We start from the raw sequence: 16,647 nt of genomic DNA, 5'->3' as shown, positions 1-16,647 counted from the left end.
CATCGAGATTCGACACTTGTCTACTTTGAGCAAAACAAGTCTCATCATAATCAACTCAATTATATCTCGTGGGCGCTTTCAGTCCCTGAATACTTGAGTTTGTGATTTAGAAGTTTATTAATCAATTATTATTCTATAGAATAATCCTATAGCAGTAGATTAATATCTCTATTTCAGTCTTATCAAAATTGAATTCTTATTTTGTTTAGTATTTAATTGATCTTAAATAAGTTCTTTTGTTTGACATCCGATCTTTTTTTATCTATCAAGACTTTTTTATGTAGCATTTAATTAGTTGACATTGATTTATTTAGGATTTTACCTCGATCAATCTTGACCCGTCGAAACTTCTCTATTATTTAGCATTCGATCAATTTTAATTTGTCGGGATTTCAACATTGCCTAATATTTGGTTACTCTTGACTTGATAGGACTTCTTGTCTCATACCTAACATCTAGTCAACCTTCACCCATTCAAACTAGTATATGATCCTCTAGCCTCTGGATATAATTGAGTTGGTCACTACAGAGGCAGATTTACTGAAGTGGATAGAGTCGAAACTCTGTGAAGCCGAGGTAACCCGTAGTCGCTAGTTGCAGCTTCTCAATTAATCTCCTCATAGATGAGTCATGAATCCGACCGTGTAAGGCCGATGGGGTGGCGGATTTCACCTTTTGTTGAAGTAGTATATGGTCCTCTATAATCCACTTAGACTTCGTTTCTCATATTAAATGTCTAATTCTCTATAACTTATTTGAATTTCACCTTTTGCCATCAAATATTTATTAAATATCCGATCAATCACGATTTACTTAATATTTTAATCTCACACTAAATATATTATTTAAATATCAAAACTCAATTAAAATCTATTCGAATTTGATCAAAGAGGTTAATTAATGGATCCAATAAAGAATTTGAGACTCGAGCAGTTTATTTATTAAAATACTCTTTTTTTCTCTTAGTAAAAAATGACAATAATAAAATAAAATACAGTACTAAATTTTGAAAAAAAACTCCGTCCGTCAATTTTAAAAATATGTAAGTGGTGACAAAATTATAATCTGATAGCCGTGATCTTCACGGTGAGTTAGCAGCCATGAATACTTGTAGAATTTTTTTTTGTTGGACATTTAGAGTATCATTATTTTGGATTATGTCTTCCGTGCCTATCTAATTTATCTATAGGACCCTTATTATAGGATCAAGATAGTGAATTGCTTGATATGAATAAAATCATTTTGGTTGGATTGTATAATTTTCTTAAGCTATTTTTTTAATTTATTATAAGGATAAAAAGATATTTTAATAAATGAATAGCTATTTTTTTATCTTATTAATTAAGGATAACAAGATATTTTGATAAATATAAAAGTAGAGATATTTGTTTTTGGATATTTTTGAAAGTTAGACGCTAAATTGTCCTGTTTAAATGGATGCCGCTCCACTAGCATTCTTCTTCATGAAAATATAACAGTTTTTCTTCTAGTAACCTTTCTTGCCACATTGAAAGCACATGGCCTCCTTCTCATTAGATTGGGGTACCTACATGCCTTTCTTAAGCTTCTTCTGAGCTTGATATCTGGTATTCTTCACTGCATTAGCCTTGGGATTAAATTTCCTGCTGCTAGGACGCTTGTTGGTCTTTTTTGACCATCATTGAATACAATGAAGGATTTACCTTCATATCCTTCTCAACAGTTTTTAACATTGCCATCAAATCAGTCAGACTCTTATCCATGTTGTTCATGTTGAAGTTCAACACGAATTGGGAAAATGATAAAGGTAGTGACGAAAAAACCAGGTCAACAGCCAAATCTTGGTCCAGTTTGGAACCTAAGCTCTCGAGCCTCTCTATGTACTCGATCATCTTGAGCACATGAGACCCAACTTGGTTTCCTTCCACTAGCATGGTACGAAATAGTGCTCGAGAAGTTTCATACCTTTCTACTCTCGCACTCTCTTAGAAGAGCTCATGCAAGTGCTGATCAATCTCCTTAGCACTCATGTTCTCATGTTATCTTTGTAACTCAGGAGATAGAGAAGATAGCATGATGCATTGCACATATAGTGCATCTTCCATATACTGAGAATAATATGACTAATATTCCTCCGAAGCATTAGGCGCAAGCTCCTTCAGTGGTTCATCTTTAAGCACATAAATTTTTCTCTTGTGTCTCAGGATAATTTTTAGTTTCCTATACCAATCTAGGTAATTGGAACTGAGGAGGATATTCTCTTTCTCAAGAATGCTTTGCAGCATTAAAGTACTTGTATTTGCCATCCAAAATATGAAAAATTAAAGCAGAATTTTAGTATTTGTGGTATATATTTAATAAAGGATTTTATAACTCGTATTATTTTATTCAAGTCCATCAGCCCCCACTGTTAGAATCAAAAATTTATTGGTAACAATTTCTAGTAGGATCGAAACCCTGAATCATATAATATGCATACAACTGAGCGGTACCTACATGCTACACTTATCAAGTAGACCTTAACTTGCCAATTACAAATCTATGTGACTTTCAGTATATTCTTGTCGAGTCTTATATTCTCAACACTTGCCCCTCAAATCAATTGACCTTAGCTGAGCTAAACAAGTCAACGAATTTGAGTTAAGTCGACCCACTAATAATTATGATAAATTATAGATATTTTGACACAAACCCACAACTGAGTTGTACCAACTTATGTAAAAAACTCTAACTATCATCATAGTTGTTAATGGAAAGATTTTAACAAATCTTAACTTAATATATTTAAGAGATTTTATAATTGTTAAAACTGTCTCACCATTAAGTAACTTTTTGTGCATTTGCACAAATCTCATTACGAGATTTATCTCTATTATCTTCATTGTGTCTTGATTCTTGGTTTATTATTCAAAATAATCCTCATCAACATTTAAGATAACTAGGCCTTGGAGATTTTAACATGCTAAAAAACTAGGCCTTGGAGATTTTAACATGCTAAAATGTTTATGCCATAAAGAATTTATATCTAAATTACAACATGTATTTCTTTACAAGTTAGACAAGATTCATTTTTATTATGAAATAATAAAGCACATAACTTGAAATAAAGAAATTATGATTTCTTTGAAATCTCTCGAAACACTGATTCCTTAAACAAATTTTGAAGAAGAGGTTTCGTACTATATGATCTAACCACGAACCTCGCTCTGATACCACTAAAAGATCAGAAGCGCAACAGAATATATATATATAAATAACAAGGATCTTTGTTGTACATATAGTTTTAAACAAAATGATATAAAATGAAGAACATACCTCGTACTTCTTGACGATCGTGAATGATATCACAAACAAGTGAGAGCTCCACGTGTGACTCCTCTAGCAGTATCCACATGTACTAGATCACGAACTAGACATGATCCACTAGGTGCTAGCTTCTTGGATCGACAAAACTTTTTGGAAGCACTATGGATCCCTTTCGATGGAAGAAAGGAAAGTGGAGAGAGAGCTCTATATCCTTGTTCTTCTTTTTCCTTGGTCTCATCTTCTAAGGGTGGCTATTTATAGGTTCCAAGAGAAAGATGAAGAGCATCCATTAATATAAGGAAAATGAAGAACCTCCATTAATACAAGGAAGATGAAGTATTTTTGGGCTCCAATAATTCCCCAAGAAGATGAAGAGTTACGACTCTTCATTAATTCTCCAAGAATCATCATGATTGTAGCTATCCAAATTCTCTCTTCTTTGGATCAAATAAAGCCATATTTGATCTTGATCCGTTCTATCTTCCAATATTTCAAAATTAATTAATAATCTAATTAATTCTTATTCAGAAATAATTGATTAATTTTAGTATCCACTAAAATAATCAATTATAGATATTGTTCATGTCTATGTGTTATACGTATGACCCTCTAGGTTTTATACATGAAGGCAGTGTAAATCCATACACAGACTAAAGTAACTGTCTAGTAATTGGTGAGTTTTTAGTCATCCGACGTGATAATTAGTCATAAATTATAAACCATCATGAATCGATTACTGTGTAATTCAATCTCTTCATCTAGACTACATCCAATTAATTCAGTGCACTATGCAATATCACCAATTAATTATTTTACTTGATTTTCAAGATATAATAGACTCCTCTTGAATGATAAATCATTCCCCATGGCTATGGATTTCGAGTCACTAATATCTCTATCAAGTGGTCATGATGTTAACCTTCTAATCCAAGAGAGCGATGAATCTTATATTGACTCAACACTATTTTCTCTACACTTTGCCATACACCCAATAATCGAATGAATCATAATCCAATTAAAGATTACTTTTAACGGCATCAAAGTACATTACTCCACGCATAGAATAAATGAAGATCTCAAGTCAAAAGATCAGTTACACTGGTTCATAAGAGGAATGACCAATGATGTTTAATATGTGATCTCTCAAGTGGGTCGTGTTCAATGTACCTCTAAACTTAAGGCACCCCCAAGTACAACTTGGATATCCATCCCTTGAACTATCTTGACCTAGTCATACTCAGCGTTGATCTAGATATCTATGCCCCCTCTAGATATTTATCCAATCAAGGACTATTTGCATATTAATATAACCATTAATCCATGGGACTTTATCATTAATCACATACAAATGCTTAATAATAAATACTTACCTTTATGAAATAATTATCCACAAATATATAAGAGTGTCTTGGCATATAGGTGCACACACTAGCAACTTGTCACACACAATTAGATGATCATAAATTATTAAAATATAATTATGTGTCATAATATAATAAAGAATATTTTAAAAATCATTACTAAGCAGCTCTACAAAATAGTCATCATATTTTTTGTTGTAGGATATCGAATTATAATGGTAGAATATTTTCATGTCGATGTTCATGGCAATAAATGATAATGAACACCATTACTATTCATTGGTATAAAAATATACCTAACTTCATGATCAACCAGATTTGTTTTGATAATGTGTAACAAAGTAGTTTCCCATAAGCGTTCATGTTATGATTGCAAAATTCAAAATATATTCATACTTAGTGCAATAATATCACAAACAAATTAATAGGTTATCATATGAAATAAAATTTCTACTTCAAGTCTGGTTGAACAATATACGGATTTCTAGTATGACATACTAGATGAGGATGTTTTCCTAAGAGTATTGATATGTAAGCATCCATTACCTCCCCATTTGTAAATATGCTCCCTAAGATGCATGAAAGGAACACATTTATTGTCAATGTGTACTACCCTTCCTCCTATACAAAGTCAAAAATATATCCTCTCAACTTTTGAAATATTGATATAAGGTAGGTCACATTTGCTTCTCATTTATTCTTTTTGGTTTTTTAAAACTTACCTTTACGATACTACAAATAAGAATAACTCAATGTATTTAACACCCATAAAAGAAACTCATATCAATGGGATTGCAATTAATATTTAAGAATTACTGCATAATTCTCCACTTATTTTAATAGCATTCAATTCTCATTGTGTTGAGTATCTTGTCCCTTCCTTATAGTTTTTCGGCCTCCTCTTCTTCATCAATCTCGTTGGTGACTAATATAGTATTGTATTCTTGCATTTCAAAATTTTGCCCTTGCATTTGAGAATTTTTACCCTGCCTCCAACCTCCTTCATTTGTCTCTTGGTCCTTTTCGTACCCAGGACCATTGCTACCTATGCAAGTGTATCTTTAGGAGTGTCCCAGAGGTCATAGCGACTTCTGTCGCGTCCTCTTCTCATCAGATTGGTCGTTGAATCTTCAGGAGGAGGATATCCTGCAGAGTGGCTAGTTGGTTAAGATAATCCTCGCCTTTCTAGCTAGAATGACAACTAATTCTTTATTTAATATCGCTAATTCTTTATTTAATGATGCTAATTCTTGATTCTAGTGGGAAAGGATTTCAATAGCTTTTTCCTTTATAATACAAAATGAACATCCAGTTGCCTCCGATGAGTCTGTTTCAATTTGTGCAATAGATGTGTTGCCCCATTGTGGTATCGACTCAAATTCAGTGGTGAGGGAGTCCCAAGTAAATGGACTTCCTTGGGAGTAGAGATAATATCAATAATAATCTAAATAATCAGTAACAATAAATACTCAATTAACAAACCTTTACATATATAATAGAATTGTAGCATTATTTCAAATACATCTTATGTTTACATGAAGAGGTGAAAGTCCTTTTAACTTAACCCTTACTTTATTAATATGAGAATAAGTAAACCTTTACTTGCTTATTCTCGGACCTACGATGTTGCTTAGCCATTGAATAAGGACATGCTTGAGAAACCAAGTCTGTCATAAATAAATCATTGGATGCTATTAACTATTTATACAAATAAATAACTACATATTCAAGACTTACAATAAGTAGACCAGTAAATCCCTTCATATAAACAACGTGACAATATGACTATGAGTCTTTGTGATAAATACTTCTCCAAATATCGAGAATTGAGGCACCATATAATTATATATTGTCTCAACCCAATTATAATTTCTTATGTTATTAATATCATCGACAATATCTATAATTCCTATATATAACTTACAAGTAGAAGAAGCAAATAAAATAAAAAAATATACAAAATATAAAATTTATAAAACAACCTAACATCCTCATCTGATTCCACATGGAGATAATATTTCTTCGTTAGGTATTTCAATCTGGACCGATTTAGCTCTTTCCTTATAAAATATCTTTTATACAATTATCCAGAAGTAACATTGGAATACATCTTTACATGCATGCCTCTATCTAGGATTCTGAGCAATAGTGTTATGTCCTTAGTTGTAAAGGTCACAACCACATTACAAAATTCAAAAAATTACCTTCTAAATACCAGTTATCAAATCTATTAGTTAGTAATTATTGTTGCAATCATGTCCATAAGTTATGTTTTGATGTTTGACACCAATAAACCTTAGAGCACAAGATGAGATATCTAACATGTGCGTTAAGTGTGCAGGAAAGTCCTTACGAGGTAAGACAAGTGAAGGAAAAGTCCAAGAGGGAGTCTTGGCATGAGGAAAGTCCAAGAGGGAGTCTTGGCATGGAAAGTCCAAGAGGGAGTCTTGGCATGGAAAGTCCTTGTGGGTGAGAAGACCGGAGGCAAGGCAAAAGAAAAGTCCAAGAGGGTCGGGGAGCGAGCTCTTGGTACGGAAAAGCCCTTACGAGGTAAGACAAATGAAGATCAAGAAGGTCGACGACAAGAGTCTTGATCAAGCGAGGAAAGAACTCGGTAAGATTTTATTTCAGCCATCTTTCACTGATTCCAGTCGACTGGCACCAAGTTATTATGTCTGATACGCCTTTGTAGTCGACTGAATTATTGGCCAGTCGAGTCGTTTTTTATCTCAGTCGACTGAATTTTAAGGCCAGTCGACTGAGACAACTCAGAAGCGAACAGAAGCCAGAATGACTCGACTGGTCATCCACACCAGTCGACTGAGGTCAAAATCAGTCGACTGAGGGAAAAATTCAATCGACTGAATTTTGAATTCTGATAAAAATCAGACGTAATATCAGTAGTTCAGTAGCCATTTTCGATGTTTGACCATATCAGTCGACTAGAGTGATAAATCCAGTCGACTGATGACTTAAAAACTGAACTGGTATAAGAGGTCCTTTTGAGATCCTTACAGACCATCAGAGTTTGAAATACATGTTCACACAGAAAGAGTTGAACCTCAGACAGAGATGCTGGATAGAGTATCTAAAGGATTATGACTGTACCATTAGCTACCACCCCAGTAAAGTTAATGTGGTCGCCGATGCACTTAGCCGGAAGTCTCGTGGGATTCTGACTAGTCAGTTTATAGCCGTTACTGATCTCGTACGGCAGTTTTCTGACTTGGGATTGGTGGAACACAATCAGACTCAGCGTGGTGTTTTGGTTTCTATGGTGGCTCAGTCAGCTCTGGTAGAGAGGATTAAGCCAGCACAGGCCAGCGATCAGCACATCCAGTTCATTTGTAGCAGAGTGGATTCTGACCAGCAGTCAGGATTTTCTCATGATACAGATGGGGTACTCCGATCCCGAGGATGACTTTGCGTTCCGGAGCAGCATCTAGTGAAGGAGGAGTTGTTATAGAAGGCACATCACTCTAGATTTGCGATACATCCAGGTGGCACTCGTATGTATCGAGATTTGAGGCGTTCCTATTGGTGGAACGATATGAAGAGAGATGTTGCAGATTTTGTTGCGAGGTGTTTAGTCTGCCAGCAGGTGAAGGCTGAACACCAGAGACCAACAGGATTGCTTCAGGAGATCCCGGTTCCTAAGTGGAAGTGGGATCATATTACCATGAATTTTGTTACCGGACTTCTGAGGACTCGAAAGAGACACGACGCGATTTGGGTAATCGTTGATCGGTTAACCAAATCTGCGCATTTCCTTCTGATATGTATGACTGACTCACTGGATCGGTTGGCGGAGTTATACTACAGAGAGATCATTCGATTACACGGAGTTCCAGCGAGCATTATTTCAGACAGAGATCCTCGTTTCACTTCACGATTCTGATAGAGTCTGCAGCGGATTTTAGGTACAGAGCTCCGTTTCAGCACAGCTTTCCATCCACATACAGATGACCAGTCGGAGCGTACCATTCAGACTCTCGAGGATTTATTGCGAGCATGTGTTTTGGATTTCGGAGGCAGCTGGGAGGATCATATACATTTAGTGGAGTTCTCATATAATAATAGTTATCATTCGACGATTCAGATGGCCCCATTCGAGGCACTATATGGCAAACCGTGTCGATCTCCGGTATTGTGGGAGGAGGTCGACGAGCGACAGTTGTTGGGTCCGCAGAGTGTTCAGCATGATGTTGAGCTCGTGCAAGTTATCAGACGTCGGATGTCAGAGGCCCATGATCGTCAGAAGAGTTATGTGGATCGCCGACATCGACCACTGGAGTTTTCTGTGGGAGACCATGTATTTCTGCGTGTATCACCCACGAAAGGGGTGAAGAGGTTTGGTTTGCGAGGAAAGCTGGCTCTGCGGTATATCGGACCGTTCGAGATATTGGAGCGGATAGGCGAGGTTGCATATCGCCTAACTTTACCTTCGACACTTGCGGGTGTCCACAGCGTATTTCATGTTTCCATGTTTCCACAGCGTACCTCATCCTTCGCATATATTGAGGGAAGTACCTGTTCCTCTCCAACCTGATGCATCTTATGAGGAGATTCCGGTGCGAATTCTTGACCGAAAAGAGCGACAGTTGCGGAACAAAATCATTCGACTTGTTAAAGTCGGATGGCAGCATTATACAGACGAGGAGACTACTTGGGAGCTGGAGGATTCTACCCGAGCTCGATACCCTCATTTGTTTGTTTGAGGTATGATTTAATTATTATGGTATTTTTGTATCATAGTATGAAGATAATAAATTTGTGGACCAAATTGTTGTTAGTGGGGGAGAATGTAAAATACCGAAATGGGTTAATAGATTTAGGATCCTAAACTAAATCGGACCCAACCCATTAAGAGGGAATAAAACTCGTTGAGAAGCTACAGTGCCGAAAATCACTTCTTCCCATCGCGACAAACCTCTCTGCTTCGTCTCTGTTCTTTGTCACTGACGCAAGAGCAGCCGCAAACGCTGATCGACGTCAGAGCTAGGAGCCAAGGAAGACCCACCAACGACCGAATCTGGAGGTGGAAGGTTGATTTCCGCCGGAGGAAGGATTGGTTCGTCGCGTGGGCGGATCGGCGGCAGCAAATCGGGAGAGGATAATTGCCGGTCGGTGGAGATTTAGTTGGATTTTTTGTTTGAGCTTAGATCTAGGGTTTCTTGAGCTAGATTTTGGAGTTTGATGTTGAATTAGGATTTCCCTGTTCGATCGCGAGGTGGCGGATTGGGCAGTGGCAAACCGGAAGGGAAGAGTAAAAGATTGTAAGATTGAGCTAGGCTTTAGGATTTTGATTGGTTTTTAAGTTGATGAACCATTCCTTCTCCTCAGATCTTGGCTGTGCTCTCGGTGTTGGTTAAGAATGAAGAAGGAAGCTAATTCGATTTGGGTTCTTGGTTTCGGCTGTTGAAGAAGAGGAACCAATGAGGAGTTAGGGCAAAGGCACTTGAATCCAATTAAGGCAAGCTAGGTTTTCTTGTTGATTTTAACTTGGTTGTATGTGTTAAACCATGGATTTGGTGGGTGATTTTGGATCGGTTTGCTTCCTACAGTGGGTTAAAGTGCTTGATTCTGATTGGAGATTGCTAGGGCACAGTTGCTTGAGGTAAGGGATTGAATAGTGAATGTTAATGAATTAAGTTTTGGTTATAGTTTAAGGTTGATGTAGGAAGCTTCTGATGTATTAATCAGGAATTAATGTAGGATTAAGGAATGGTTGGTGTTGATACTCATGATGGTTGTTTCATTACTGTTGGATGCTTGGGTTGAGGTTGATCTCGGATCAGAAGGTTAGGATGGGTTAAAGTTGTTGGATGAACCAGATTTATTGGTTGATCTAATGGTGTGTTAAATATGAAATGAATTGGGTATATACGTTGGGTTAGGATTTATTATGTTATAAATGTAACAAATGATGTATTGTGGTTTATTGCAGGACCTTGATTTTTATTGGTCCTATTATATACGGAGTTCGTATTTCTGGGGGGTTCTTTGTTGACAGTCGTCAGATCAGGTGGGTACCTTATACTTGGTCAATATAGGTTTTCTATTCCAGTGCATGCGTTATTTTTATATCGTTATCCTGTTGATACCCATGCTATTTGAGATAGTATCTAGTTGATACTTTGATAATCATTGCTTGATACCTGCTGTTGACCTTATGATGATCTACTACTGCCATGTTGATACCCTTGTTATCTGTATCATTTATCATGTTGATTCCTGTATGACTCGTTGCTTGATACTTATTGTATGATCTTTATTTGATATATCCATGGTTAGATTAGTCTTAACTATGGTATTATGGACATATATTGACCTCTGTTGATTCTGTTGAACATGCTAATTGACTTTAGCTATTACATGTTGGGATGATCATCATACATCCATAATAGTTGTAGGTGTTGTTGTTGTTGGATCTTACCTGCACCGTGTTGTGGTGCCACATAGGTAAGAGGTTGCACTACAGTTGGGTGCGACCAAGACTGGCTACATTGCCCTCCTGCCACACTGCCCCTCCCCACTTATCTTTAGTGGTCAGTTGTCGGAGCTGGCGGTATGTCCTGTTTGGCCCCTCACTTCACTGCTCTATGGGGGTGATTGGGGAGTGTAAAGTGCGGACTGTGACAGATATTTTGGTTGCATTGATTGATGCATATTACATGCATTATTAGTAGGACTATTACATAGTTTACTTTATTCATATGATTGTGACTGTTGCACTTGGTTGCTATGATTGTTGCACTGCGTGCCATTACATACATGCTTACATGTTATGATTATGATACCTGTTGCACTGTATGGTTCTTCCTTAGTAGAATCAGTTATTACACCATATTCTATACCTGGATACATGATACCTTGTTGATACTTGATACCATGTACATGTTATTCATTTCTTCTGTACATGTTACTTTGGCTCATACTTTGTTATTATTCCTGTTGTTTACCTTTACATGCACTTCATTCCTGTACCCACTGAATATCTAATGCTCACTATCCAGACCCTGGGGTTATGTTGTTTTCTCCCCAGGTATCAGATAGGTTACTTGGAGCTTGGAGTCTCGGTCGACTGTTGTTATCTCACATCATGAGTTTATTGTTAGTGGTATGGTTATAGTTGTATTTCCATTCTGAGACTTGTAGTGTGGACATGGACTGTAGTATTGTGTTGGATTTGTATTCGTGGTATTCGTATTTCGGATTTACGATGTTTTTCCGTTTTGTCGATTTTGTTTATTGTGGCATAGTGCATGTGATGTTAGTGGTTACGGTCGTGTAGGTTTTTTATCTATGAGTTGTTGATGTCAAAATCCCTAGCCCAAGTGAGATTTTAATGGTGGTTATTGGCCAATTAAAGCTTGGATCCAATTAAATGGTTAATGGTTAGTGGATTTGGATGTGGATTCAAACCCGTTAATCAAACCGACCCGTTAAGAAGCTTAAAACCCGATTACTGTTTCCTTCTCATCGCGATTCTTTCCCTATTTCTCCCGACGCGCCGCAGTTCCTTCTTCTCCGCCGAGGCCGATCGTGAGCAAGCAACGCCGACTGGAGGAGCTTCCGATCGGTGGTGAAGGCGAGGGTGAGTGGATCTCCGGCGACCAAAGGGTGGAACGGTGGAGGATTGATCTCGCCGGGGCTTGGGTTTGCAAGGTGGAGGCGGATCGGGCGGCTGTAATGGCGGCGAATCGAAGAGGAAAAAGGCTAATCGGTAAGGATCTAAGCTAGTCTTTCGGTTTGTTCTTGGTTTTTTAAGCTTAGATCCATGGTTCATAGGTGTTCCGAGTCCAGATCTTGAGTTTGGATCGATTGTTGGGTTCAGCGGTAGCAAGTCGAAGAAGAGACCTAGGTAAGGTTTGCTTGATTGGGTTTCATGGTTTAGGAGATGAAGTTCCTTGGATGTCTTTGATTTCCTTGGTTCTTAATTGGCTTTCTGTTCCACAGCTCACTGTGGGGAGCAGATTTGATTAAAGGGCTGGTTGGAATCAGCTGTAAAGAAGAAGAAGGAGTTGAACCGAAGCTTGATATCTAGGGCAAAGCAATTGGTTCAATCTGCGGTAAGTCTTGAGCATGATTAGGTTGATTTCTAGATGAGTTGTGTTCTGTTTTGGATGAGGTTGAATATGGTCACGGTTGATTGATTATTTGCTGTTGGTTGTGATGAATCCTTAGGGTTGCTCGGTGTGGAAACTGATTTGGTTTTGTAGTATCTTGGTACTGATCAAAAAGAAGAAGTGGATCTGAGATAGGGCTTTCCAGACCCTAGATCTGAATTGAGTTCTTGATTTGAATCGAGTGTTAGTGATCTTGATAACTGTTTGATTACGTTGATGTTGATGTCGGTGGTTGTTAATTCATTTCGGTTGGATGTTAGGGTTGAGGTAGATCATGAATCAGATTTGTTGGGTTTGATCAGTTGGTGGGATTTATGTTAAGGGAAGGATTGTTAGGTTGATTGGATTAATCAGACGTTGGGTTAGGTTTGATGGGATTGGTTTGATTAGGTTTGATCCACTTAGGATTAAACCTGATTAAAAACTAAGTATAATTTTAGTATGATTTTATTAGTTTAATCGTTGTAATTAAGGATATTGTTTATCCTATTGCAGGACCTTGATTTGACTGGTTCTATTGTTCACAGAGTTTCTTATTTTTGGGAGTTCTAGCGTTGACAGACGTGCGTTATACCAGGTGGGTACTCCTGTGCTTGGTCAACACAGGTCTTCTTTTTATAGTGCATGATTATCTTGTTATTATTCATTATCCTGTTATTATCCTGTTGTTATCCTATTGGCATTCATTGCTGGATTCGTTGCTTGATACTTATTGTTGACCTTTGCTATGATCTGTTATTATCTTGTTGATACTCTGGTGTTACTTGTTGCTTGATACTTGCTAGTTGATCTAGTTGACCTTTGATGACCTAGTTGACCTTTGACATGATCGAATGCTATTATGTTGCTACTCCTATTGACCTAGTTGATACCTTGAGTTATTCGTTGCTTGATACCTGATGGTTGACCTTTGATTGATCTATCCATTGATAGTACAGTCTCGATTTTGTATCGTTGACCTATGATGACCTATCTTGGTTCATGTTGACCTATGTTATTTATCTCGTTGACACTTTGTGTTATTCGTCGCTTGACACATGCTGATTGACCTTTGACTGATATCGTTGACTCATGAGGATTCCTTTTGATTTATATTGAGCATGCTGATTAGCTATACTATTATATGTTGAGATGATCCTCATGACATCTGCATGTTGGTTGTTGTTGATTGTTATATCTCACTGCCAGTGTGGGTGAGATCATTATAGCACTGCCTGTGTGGGTGCTATGCACTGCCTGTGTGGGTGCGATCATTATCGTACTGCCTGTGTGGCTGCGATCATTATAGCACTGCCTGTGTGGGTGCTACGCACTGCCCGTGTGGGTGCGACTATTATTGCACTACCTGTGTAGGTGCTAGTATGTTTGTTGTATATTATACTGCATTGTTGTTTACAGTATTTTTGTGTGATTGTTGCACTTGTATGATATATGACTGTTGCATTGTATGTCATGACATGCATTGCATGATTTTACATGATTCATATACCATGATACATCTTAGATTCATGATACCTGTTGATAATTCTATATCTGTTGTATAGTAGGATTATTCCTATTCTGTTCTGTTGATATACCATAATTACTACCATGATCCATGCTGTTTCCTGTTACTTGTTGTTATTTCCTACTATACCAGTTGTTCTAGTTGTTCCTTATTTTATTCCTGCTATGTATCTTGACATGCACTTCTTCTTGTACCCACTGAGTATCTAATGCTCACTACCCAGACCCTGGGGTTGTTATATTTTCTCCCCAGGTAACAGATAGGTACTTGGAGCTTGGAGTTTCAGTCGACTACTGCTGTCTCACATCCGGAGTATCGTTGATTGGTATAGTGGTATTTCTTTCAGTTATGGTTTTGTATTCCTCGTTGGATTTGTAGCGTGGACATAGATTGTAGTGTGTGGATTTGTTCTTGTTGTCGGTTGTTGATTCGGATTTTACTGTTTCCTTTTCGTATATGTTTCTTTTGTTGCATATTTGTTTATCTATGCATGTGATAGTTGTTGTGTGGTCGTGTAGGCCTTTTATTTTCTGTGTTGTGTATATGTGATGAGTAATGGACGTGTAGTCCTTATTCCAGCCGCTTGTGGCTGTGTATGCATGTTTGTATTAGGGGAATTGTCATAGTTACTTGGGAGATGCTGCCGAAATTTTTCGGACGGCCTTCCCGGGGCGTGACAATTGAAAACTTGAATTAAGTGCCAAAAGGAAATTTGCTAGAATTGAATCTAAGCAATACTTATTAGAATGCGAAATTGAAAGATAAAGATACTGAAAATAAAAGCTGAAAGGAAAATTACCAGAATTTAATCTAGGCAGGTGCCAGGATTAAATCTAGGCAAAACTTGTGAGAATGCTGAATTGAAGGATACTTGAAATAACTGCTAAAAGAAATTTTGCCAGAACTTAATCTAAGCAAGTGCTAGAATTAAATCTTGGTAAAATTTGAAAGAAATACGGAATTGAAAGATAAAGATACTTGAAATAAAAGCTGAAAGGAAATTTGCTAGAACTTAATCTAGGCAGGTGCCCGAATTAAATCTAGGCAAAACTTAAAAGAAATACGGAATTAAAGGATACTTTAAATAAGTGCTGAAAGAAAATTTGCCAGAACTTAATATAGATAAGTGCCAGAATTAAATCTAGGTAAAACTTGAAACAAATGCAGAATTGAAAGATAAAGGGCAGTAAAAAAATACAAGTATAGAAATAATAAGATTTTTACACCCACCTTTTGTTGCACTATTTTTTTTACTAATTATTTTATTTTCAAAATTTTAGCTTCCTTTTCTTTCTTTCTTTTTTCTTTTTTTACTGAAAATAATATTTTTTTCTCTTTTGTTTTCATGAATTTGTTCTCCTCTTTTTTTTTTTTTTTGATAGTAACATGTAAATAAGACTTACAAGGATTGAAAGAAGTGAAAACAATAAGTATCAAGCACAAAAGAAAAAGATAAGCAAATCAATTTAGAAAAGCCAAAGCTCTGATGCCAACTGATGTGAACCTGTGAGACAAAAATCTCAAGAACCTACAAGGAATTGAAGAAAGAACAAAGGAAAGTCTAAATCAATAAGAATATGAATAAAATCTCAACCCAATACTTAAGAAAGCCGAACCTTGGTATAGAGGAAAAGGGAAGACGCAACAACCTTGGGATGGAGGTTGATAAGTCTTTGAACCCCACAAGGGGATGCTTTGATAAGTTCTAATTCAATGAAAAACAAACAAGTGAGAGTCTCACCATGCTTTAGATTGAAAATATGCCAAAGATACATGTGTAGTCGTCACCCCTTTATTTAGTACAGGTCTATGTAGTCTACTTAGCCATTTTAAGCTTATGACATCATTACAAGTCAAATTGATGGAGTCAAACCAAGTGAACAAGTTGCCCAATAAGCTAATATGGATCATACTCAACCCACTCTAGATGTTGTTGATGATACATTATGCACCAATGGAGGCCCAATTACAAGAGCTAAGGCTAAGATGATGAAGGAAGCATTTAATGTGCTAATTGAAGGTGTGAAGGGCAAAGTTACAATTGAAGAAGGTTTGACCAAGAGCAAGTCATGCGGCTTAGTCAACTTAATTCAAGCCTAGGATGAGATTAAGTAGCCACTTAGTCTCATGTTTATATAGTAGAGATATGTAGGCTCAATTTAGGCTCAATTTCAAGCTTTATTTGGGTTGAAATGATGTCATAAGCTTAAAATGGCTAAGTAGTCTACATAGGCCTTTACTAAATGAGTTTCCTTTTGGCTTTTAGGGTTTTTAGGTCACCCTATAGCTATAAATAAAAGTGGTGAGTGATGGCCACACATGTATCTTTTGACATATTTTCAATCTAAAGCATGGTGAGGCTCTC

This window comes from Curcuma longa, chromosome 10, assembly GCF_044706935.1.
Source record: "Curcuma longa cultivar G26 ecotype Majalengka, Jawa Barat chromosome 10, ITB_CL_G26_1.1, whole genome shotgun sequence".
Lineage (NCBI taxonomy): Eukaryota > Viridiplantae > Streptophyta > Magnoliopsida > Zingiberales > Zingiberaceae > Curcuma > Curcuma longa.
The sequence above is the reverse complement of the archived record's forward strand: the minus strand, read 5'-3'. Positions refer to the sequence as shown.